At 47.0% G+C, this 7,663-nt stretch overlaps 1 protein-coding gene across 4 annotated transcripts in view; it reads left to right on the top strand.

Moving 5' to 3' along the window:
• Window positions 1-7,663, top strand: part of PDE4D (phosphodiesterase 4D) — a 624,208-nt gene that overhangs the window by 346,179 nt on the left and 270,366 nt on the right. The gene's annotated exons all lie outside the window — the stretch shown is intronic.

Below are 7,663 nucleotides of genomic sequence, written 5' to 3'. Positions count from 1 at the left end.
ATTAATGACCTTGAGACATCTGAATTTATGAAAAAGTAATACTGTATTTTTTTCAGAAAACTGTGTCTGACCAGCTTGCAGCATCATAGTTTGCTTCAGACTACATAGGTCCCAGCCATGGATTGACTAATATTCTGTGAATTCAGCTGCTTATGCAGGTGGGGCCTCTGTATCCACAGATCCTATATCTGCGAACCTGGCTCAACGTGGGTCCCTGGAGCCGTTATGAATCAGGCTTGGGCCTCACCTGGAATGCTCCAAAGCCCTCCAGAGGGCTTTCTGGAACCCGGAGAGGCAGCGCACAACCGCCCACTGCGGGCTTCAGAATGGCCTGTAGAAACAAAAAAAAACTACTTCCAGTTTCCTGAGGGAAACAGGAAGTAGTTTTTTTTGGCTCTGTGGGCCATTCTGAATCCCACAGAGGCCGTGTGTGGATGTGTACTGCCTCTCCAGGCTTCAGAAAGCCCTCCAGAGGGAACTGGAGCACAGCTCCCATCCCCTTTGGAGGGCATAAGAGGCTGAAAATCATGGGTTCGCTAATCTGCAATTTTTGGTATCTGTGGGGGACTGAGAACGAGACTTTGCAGATGCCGAGGCCCCACCTTTATCTGTAACCCCTGCTAATTGGGTAAGAGGCACTTTTTCAAGTGGGTGCTCCTTTTTTTTAGTAGGGGGAGAGTAACTGGCCCACCTCACCCCAGCACTGTCTGTTCTAGTGGCTGTCTGCTGGTATTCATTTGCATCTTTTTAGATTGTGAGCCCTTTTGGGACAGGGAGCCATTTAGTTATTTGATTTTTCTCTGTAAACCGCTTTGTGAACTTTTAGTTGAAAAGCGGTATATAAATACTGTTAATAATAATAATAATAAGTCTCTCTCCCCCTCTTCAGCATTCTATTGTTCTCTCCAGGTGTATTTCCCATCCCCACCCCAATCATAGGCCAACCAGGTATTTTTCATGCTGCCATGGAAATTGAGAAAATTCAGAATCAGTAGATTATATCTTCTGATCCATTGTTTAAACAAAATTCCTGAACCTCACCTGGCTTTACGATTACCATTTCTGCTTAATGCTATCGACAAAGCAAGCGCTTTATTGAGCCTTCCTACCAGTTGAAGTTCTTGAGGTGACGTTCAAAATATGGTAGCCCTTCAGCTGGCAAATTACTATTTGTCCATTGAAATGTACTGTAAATACGCTAAATATTCTTCTTTCCAATGGTGTCTAAGATTAAACTGCCCAATCCTGTGTAACTCTCTGTGTGGTGATACAGCGGTGCCAATGCAGCTTCAGCATGTTTCAGCTTGTCAAAGCCTCTTTGGAGTAGGGGAAATTTGTTCTTTTGTCCTGGGGTAAGCTCCAGCTGCATGGGAAGCTGCCATGGGTCAACCTGTGTTTACTCCAACACTATAGTTGGCACAAGTCTGTGTTGACCCATGAAGGTGAATTGGGCTTGAGGTTAGGATTAGGTGGGCACCATTGTCACCAAACATGCCTAGTTCTCAGGCCCAATCTGCCTTCCACCCCATCTCCTCCCAGTTCAACTCACCCCCGCCCATTTAGCCCACCCCCACCCTGTACCACCCCCTGTGTGGCCTTATCTGCATTAGTGGGAGTCCCCAGTCTGTCAGAGCATGAACCCCACCATATGCCACTTTTAGTGGTAGCCAGGCCACACTCTGGCATGGTTGCATTTACAAAGGCTGTAAAGCACTTTTTGCCAGCAGAACACATGTTCTGCCAGCATAATATGCTGATAGGTTTAGGATGAAAATCTCATAGGCTGCAGTCTTGTCCACATTAATATGGGAGTAAGCCACATTGGCTATAATGGAACTTACACCTGAGTAGATATGCTTAGAATTTGGCTCATAGACACATAGATAAAGTTATGCAGTGTTTTGGGGACCCACACTTCCTCAGTCTGAATGAATATTTAAATATGCACAGAATACTTGTCTAAAGAAAGGCAAAGGTTTCTTCTTGCTTTGGAAAAGAAGCAGAAGATTCAGAAACATGCAATCTTCTTTCCATTTCATTTATCAGTTTGCCTTTCCTATCTGCCTAACTGTTTGATGTGCCTGACTCCACATGACATGCTAAAGATTGCTTAACGAGGCAGTGAGGCAGAAACTGTGTGAGGAGAAAGCCAAATGTGGGAAGATAAAATGCTTATATGTGTGTGAGTTTATGTAAAGACCAGTCAGCAGTTCCTGCAGATTTCTGTACACAAAGTTTAGTCTGTACTTAGTCACTCACGTTTTAAATTTCAGACGACAGGAGAAAATTGGGTAGTTAATCAACGGTCCAATCCTATGATGGCTCGTGCCAGTGAAACAGGCATGTGCACTGTCACAAACATGCCGTAAGGCACATTGCAGCAGCACAGAGGCCCACACGCTGGTGGCAAGGCCTGCGTTGGCCTGCCACTGTCACTTGGAGGCCTAAACCTGCCAGAGCAGGGGTCAGGGAGAAGGCAAAACAGGGCCTGGGGTGCCGAGGGAACAGTTCAGGCCAGGAGGGGGTGGGGACAGCGACTGCAGCTACTGTTGCAGATATTGCTGCCACGGATCTCAGAGGCTTTATCTCAGAGGACAGATGTCCACTTCCCCTGAGGACATCTCCAGCAGCCTCTAGTCCCGCACTTGATGTGACAGAGACTGCTGCGGTCCTGCTGGATCACAGTGCAGAACTTTCAGTAGGGTCGGCTGTAAGATGGCATTCCAAACTCTGTCTCTGCAGTAATGGCCTATTTGACCTCACCTTTCGTAGTCTACAGTGTCTGCACACTTCAGAACAGAGGAAAATCCCTTCATGTAAGCCTGCCTGATTTATTAATCACTAATCCAAAGGCTGCCCACCAGCTGTGTATTTGTAGCCAACTGTGAGGTGCTTTATGCTCCTAGGCAGACAGCATAAACAGGGGGTTTACCGAGCCCCCGGCAGCACTGTGTGTTTGCCTCTGTGTGTGTGTGTGTGTGCGTGCGTGCGTGTACATCTTTACCCAAAACTCAAAAGGCCAAAGTTTCCCTCCAGCGCTGGGAGAGCTGCAAGCATTTTTGAGGGAGTGTGCAGAAAGTGTGAGCAGCAGTGCCATGATATGTGCTGCTGCTCCTCTGCGGAACCTGAATAATGTGTGGCTTCTTCTTTAGTATATCAGGTCAAATTGGCTTGTGGGTGATGCAAAGAGCAGCTGATGATGATCTAGTTGCCTGACTTCTGGATGGAGGAGCTAGAGCCCCTGAAAGCAACACTAGGTCTTCCTCTGCATTTTTAAGTTTCTTTGGTGTTGTAGGCATTGTATAAAGAGAGAGCAAATGTGAGTAGAGTAAAACAAGATTGTCTTATTCAACAAATGTGTTGCTGCTTTCTTGACCATGTCTTACATTTGGCATTTTCCTTTGAATGCCAACTCTCATTTTTACACTGTGAGCCTATACGTGCTTACTTGGGAGTAAGTCCTATTGAACTCATTGGATTTTGTTTCTGAGTAGGCATGCAAATGTTTGCAGTGTATTTTGTTTAAAACTGTTTAGATTTGTCAAGATTTCATAAGTTCTGAAATGTAGTAAAATATCCAGAACCTGCCTGCAGTTGTATCTCAGGATTTCCTAATGTGTTGTGGAGTAGCAAAGTAGGCCTGTAGCCGGATGTTTTATGGTGAGGGACTGGAAATCATTGCAGAACAGCTGAAACATAAATAAAGGTAGCTTAATATGTTCAAAATGATTTAAGCTACAATTTTATGCACAATTATCTGGCAGCAAACTCCATTGATCACTGTTGATCTGACATCCAAGCAAATGCATATATAAGAACATAAGAACAGCCCCACTGGATCAGGCCATAGGCCCATCTAGTCCAGCTTCCTGTATCTCACAGCGGCCCACCAAATGCCCCAGGGAGCACACCAGATAACAAGAGACCTCATTCTGGTGCCCTTCCTTGCATCTGGCATTCAGACATAGCCCATTTCTAAAATCAGGAAGTTGCACATGCACATCATGGCTTGAAACACGTAATGGATTTTTCCTCCAGAAACTTGTCCAATCCCCTTTTTAAAGGCATCCAGGCCAGATGCCATCACTACATCCTGTAGCAAGGAGTTCCACAGACCAACCACACGCTGAATAAAGAAATATTTTCTTTTGTCTGTTCTAACTCTCCCAACACTCAATTTTAGAGGATGTCCCCTGGTTCTGGTGTTATGTGAGAGTGTAAAGAGCATCTCTCTATCCACTCTGTCCATCCCCTGCATAATTTTGTATATCTCAATCATGTCCCTCCTCAGGCGCCTCTTTTCTAGGCTGAAGAGGCCCAAACGCCGTAGCCTTTCCGCATAAGGAAGGTGCCCCAGCCCAGTAATCATCTTAGTCGCTCTCTTTTGCACCTTTTCCATTTCCACTATGTCTTTTTTGAGATGAGGCGACCAGAACTGGACTCCAGGTGTGGCCTTACCATCTATTTGTACAACGGCATTATAATATTAGCCATTTTGTTCTCAATACCTTTTCTAATGATCCCAAGCATAGAATTGGCCTTCTTCACTGCCACCGCACATTGGGTCGACACTTTCATCGACCTGTCCACCACCACCCCAAGATCTCTCTCCTGATCTGTCACAGACAGCTCAGAACCCATCAGCCTATATGTGAAGTTTTGATTTTTTGCCCCAATGTGCATGACTTTACACTTACTGACATTGAAGCACATTTGCCATTTTGCTGCCCATTCTGCCAGTCTGGAGAGATCCTTCTGGAGCTCCTCACAATCACTTCTGGTCTTCACCACTCAGAATAGTTTGGTGTTGTCTGGAAACTTTGCCACCTCACTGATGATATGATTGTGTTGTTAGTGTTGCTTCTTTTTGAGGACCTGGTAGAATCCCCTTGAATACTTGTCCTTATTTCTCCACAAGTAAAAGGACAAGAGATTCAACCTCCACCCCACAAAAAAAGTATAATCTAAAATCATAGAATACCTTGAGGGCATCCTAAGTCCCCGCAAGCAAGCAACCTGTGGCTATGCCGAAGGAAGACCTCGCATTGATACAAGCAAGACCCGGGATCAGAGAAAAGTGGAGGAATTTGCATGAGCGCTTGAGGAATCTCTTCCAGGCCCGGTCGATGCAAACGCATCCAACAGATGGGAACATTTCAAGAATGCCGTTTACAACACCGCCTTGTCCATATTTGGCAAGAAGACCAACAAGACAGCAGACTGGTTTGAAGCCCACTCTGAGGAGTTGACACCAGTCATTGAGGAAAACAGGAGAGCTCAAGCAGCATACAAGGCCTGTCCCAGTGAGCGCAACCTGCAGGTCCTCCAAGGTGCTCGCAGCAAAGTCCAGCAGACTGCCAGGAGATGTGCTAACGACTACTGGCTCCAGCTCTGTTCCGAGATACAGGTAGCAGCTGACACGGGCAACATCAAGGGGATGTATGATGGTATCAAGCAGGCCCTAGGTCCAACACAGAAGAAAATTGCCCCTCTGAAGTCTGCAACAGGCGAGGTCATCCAGGATCGGGCGCAGCAGATGGAACGCTGGGTGCAGCACTACTCTGAGCTATATTCCAGAGAAAATGTAGTCACCGAAGAAGCGCTGAACAACATTGAGTGCCTGCCTGTGCTGGAGGAGCTTGACAGTGAACCAACCCTAGAAGAACTTCACGTAGCCCTGGACTCCCTTGCCTTTGGCAAGGCACCTGGAAAAGACAGCATCCCTGCTGAAGTCCTAAAGTGCTGCAAAGAGATCATCATCACTGAGCTGCATGAAATCCTTTGTCTCTGCTGGAGAGAAGGTGGAGTACCTCAAGACATGAGGGATGCAAACATCATCACGCTGTACAAGAACAAAGGCGACAGGGGTGACTGCAACAATTACCGTGGCATCTCTCTCCTTAGCGTTGTAGGAAAGTTGTTTGCCCGAGTTGTACTAAAGAGGCTCCAGGTACTTGCAGAGAGCGTTTATCCAGAATCACAGTGTGGATTCCGAGCCAACAGGTCCACCACTGATATGGTATTCTCCCTTAGACAACTGCAGGAGAAATGCAGGGAACAACGACAGCCACTCTTTATAGCCTTCATAGATCTCACGAAGGCTTTTGACCTGGTCAGCAGGGATGGCCTCTTCAAGATTCTCCCCAAGATTGGATGTCCACCAAGGCTCCTCAGCATCATCAGATCTTTCCACAAGGACATGAAGGGTACTGTTGTCTTTGATGGCTCCACATCACACCCCTTTGACATCCGAAGCGGCGTGAAGCAGGGCTGTGTTCTTGCACCAACCTTGTTTGGGATCTTCTTCGCTGTCCTGCTGAAGCAGGCCTTTGGAACTACAACAGAAGGCATCTATCTCCGGACAAGATCAGATGGAAAGCTCTTCAACCTCTCCAGACTGAGAGCAAAGTCCAAAGTCCAGCTGAAATGTCTGCGTGACTTCCTCTTTGCCGACGATGCAGCTATCACTACCCACTCTGCCAAGGATCTCCAGCAGCTCATGGATCGTTTTAGCAAGGCCTGCCAAGATTTTGGACTGACAATCAGCCTGAAGAAAACACAGGTCATGGTTCAGGATGTGGACTTACCTCCCTGCATTACAATCTCTGCACATGAACTGGAGGTTGTCCATGACTTTGTGTACCTTGGCTCAACGATCTCCGACACTCTTTCTCTCGATACCGAGCTAAACAAACGCATCGGTAAAGCAGCTACCACGTTTTCCAGACTCACAAAGAGAGTCTGGTCCAACAAGAAGCTGACGGAACATACCAAGATCCAGGTCTACAGAGCTTGCGTCCTGAGTACACTTCTGTACTGCAGCGAGTCATGGACTCTTCGCTCACAACAGGAGAGGAAACTGAATGCTTTCCACATGCGCTGCCTCCGATGTATTCTCAGCATCACCTGGCAGGACAAAGTTCCAAACAACACAGTCCTGGAACGTGCTGGAATCCCTAGCATGTATGCACTACTGAAACAGAGACGCCTGCGTTGGCTCGCTCATGTCGTGAGAATGGATGATGGCCGGATCCCAAAGGATCTCCTCTATGGAGAACTCGTGCAAGGAAAGCGCCCTACAGGTAGACCACAGCTGCGATACAAGGACATCTGCAAGAGGGATCTGAAGACCTTAGGAGTGGACCTCAACAAGTGGGAAACCCTGGCCTCTGAGCAGCCCGCTTGGAGGCAGGCTGTGCAACATGGCCTTTCCCAGTTTGAAGAGACACTTGGCCAACAGTCTGAGGCTAAGAGGCAAAGAAGGAAGGCCCATAGCCAGGGAGACAGGCCAGGGACAGACTGCACTTGCTCCCAGTGTGGAAGGGATTGTCACTCCCGAATTGGCCTTTTCAGCCACACTAGACGCTGTTCCAGAACCACCTTTCAGAGCGCGATGCCATAGTCTTTCGAGACTGAAGGTTGCCAACTAACTAACTAATAATAAGATAGCACTCACAATATACCCAGGTGTGGATAAAAATTTGATATGAATTCAACCGGTTGGGACTGGTAGCCACTAGGTGGGTTGCGAACCAATTTCAGGTGGGTCCCCATTCGTTTCAATATTTCATTAACGTATTAGACTTGATGCTACCATACTATGTGACTGCATTTGGGGAAATGTTACAGACCTGAACTTTTAACAAGCTACTATGTATATTCT

Source organism: Tiliqua scincoides, chromosome 2, assembly GCF_035046505.1.
Source record: "Tiliqua scincoides isolate rTilSci1 chromosome 2, rTilSci1.hap2, whole genome shotgun sequence".
In the NCBI taxonomy this organism is placed as follows: Eukaryota; Metazoa; Chordata; class Lepidosauria; order Squamata; family Scincidae; genus Tiliqua; species Tiliqua scincoides.
This window is presented reverse-complemented; position numbering and strand designations above follow the sequence as displayed.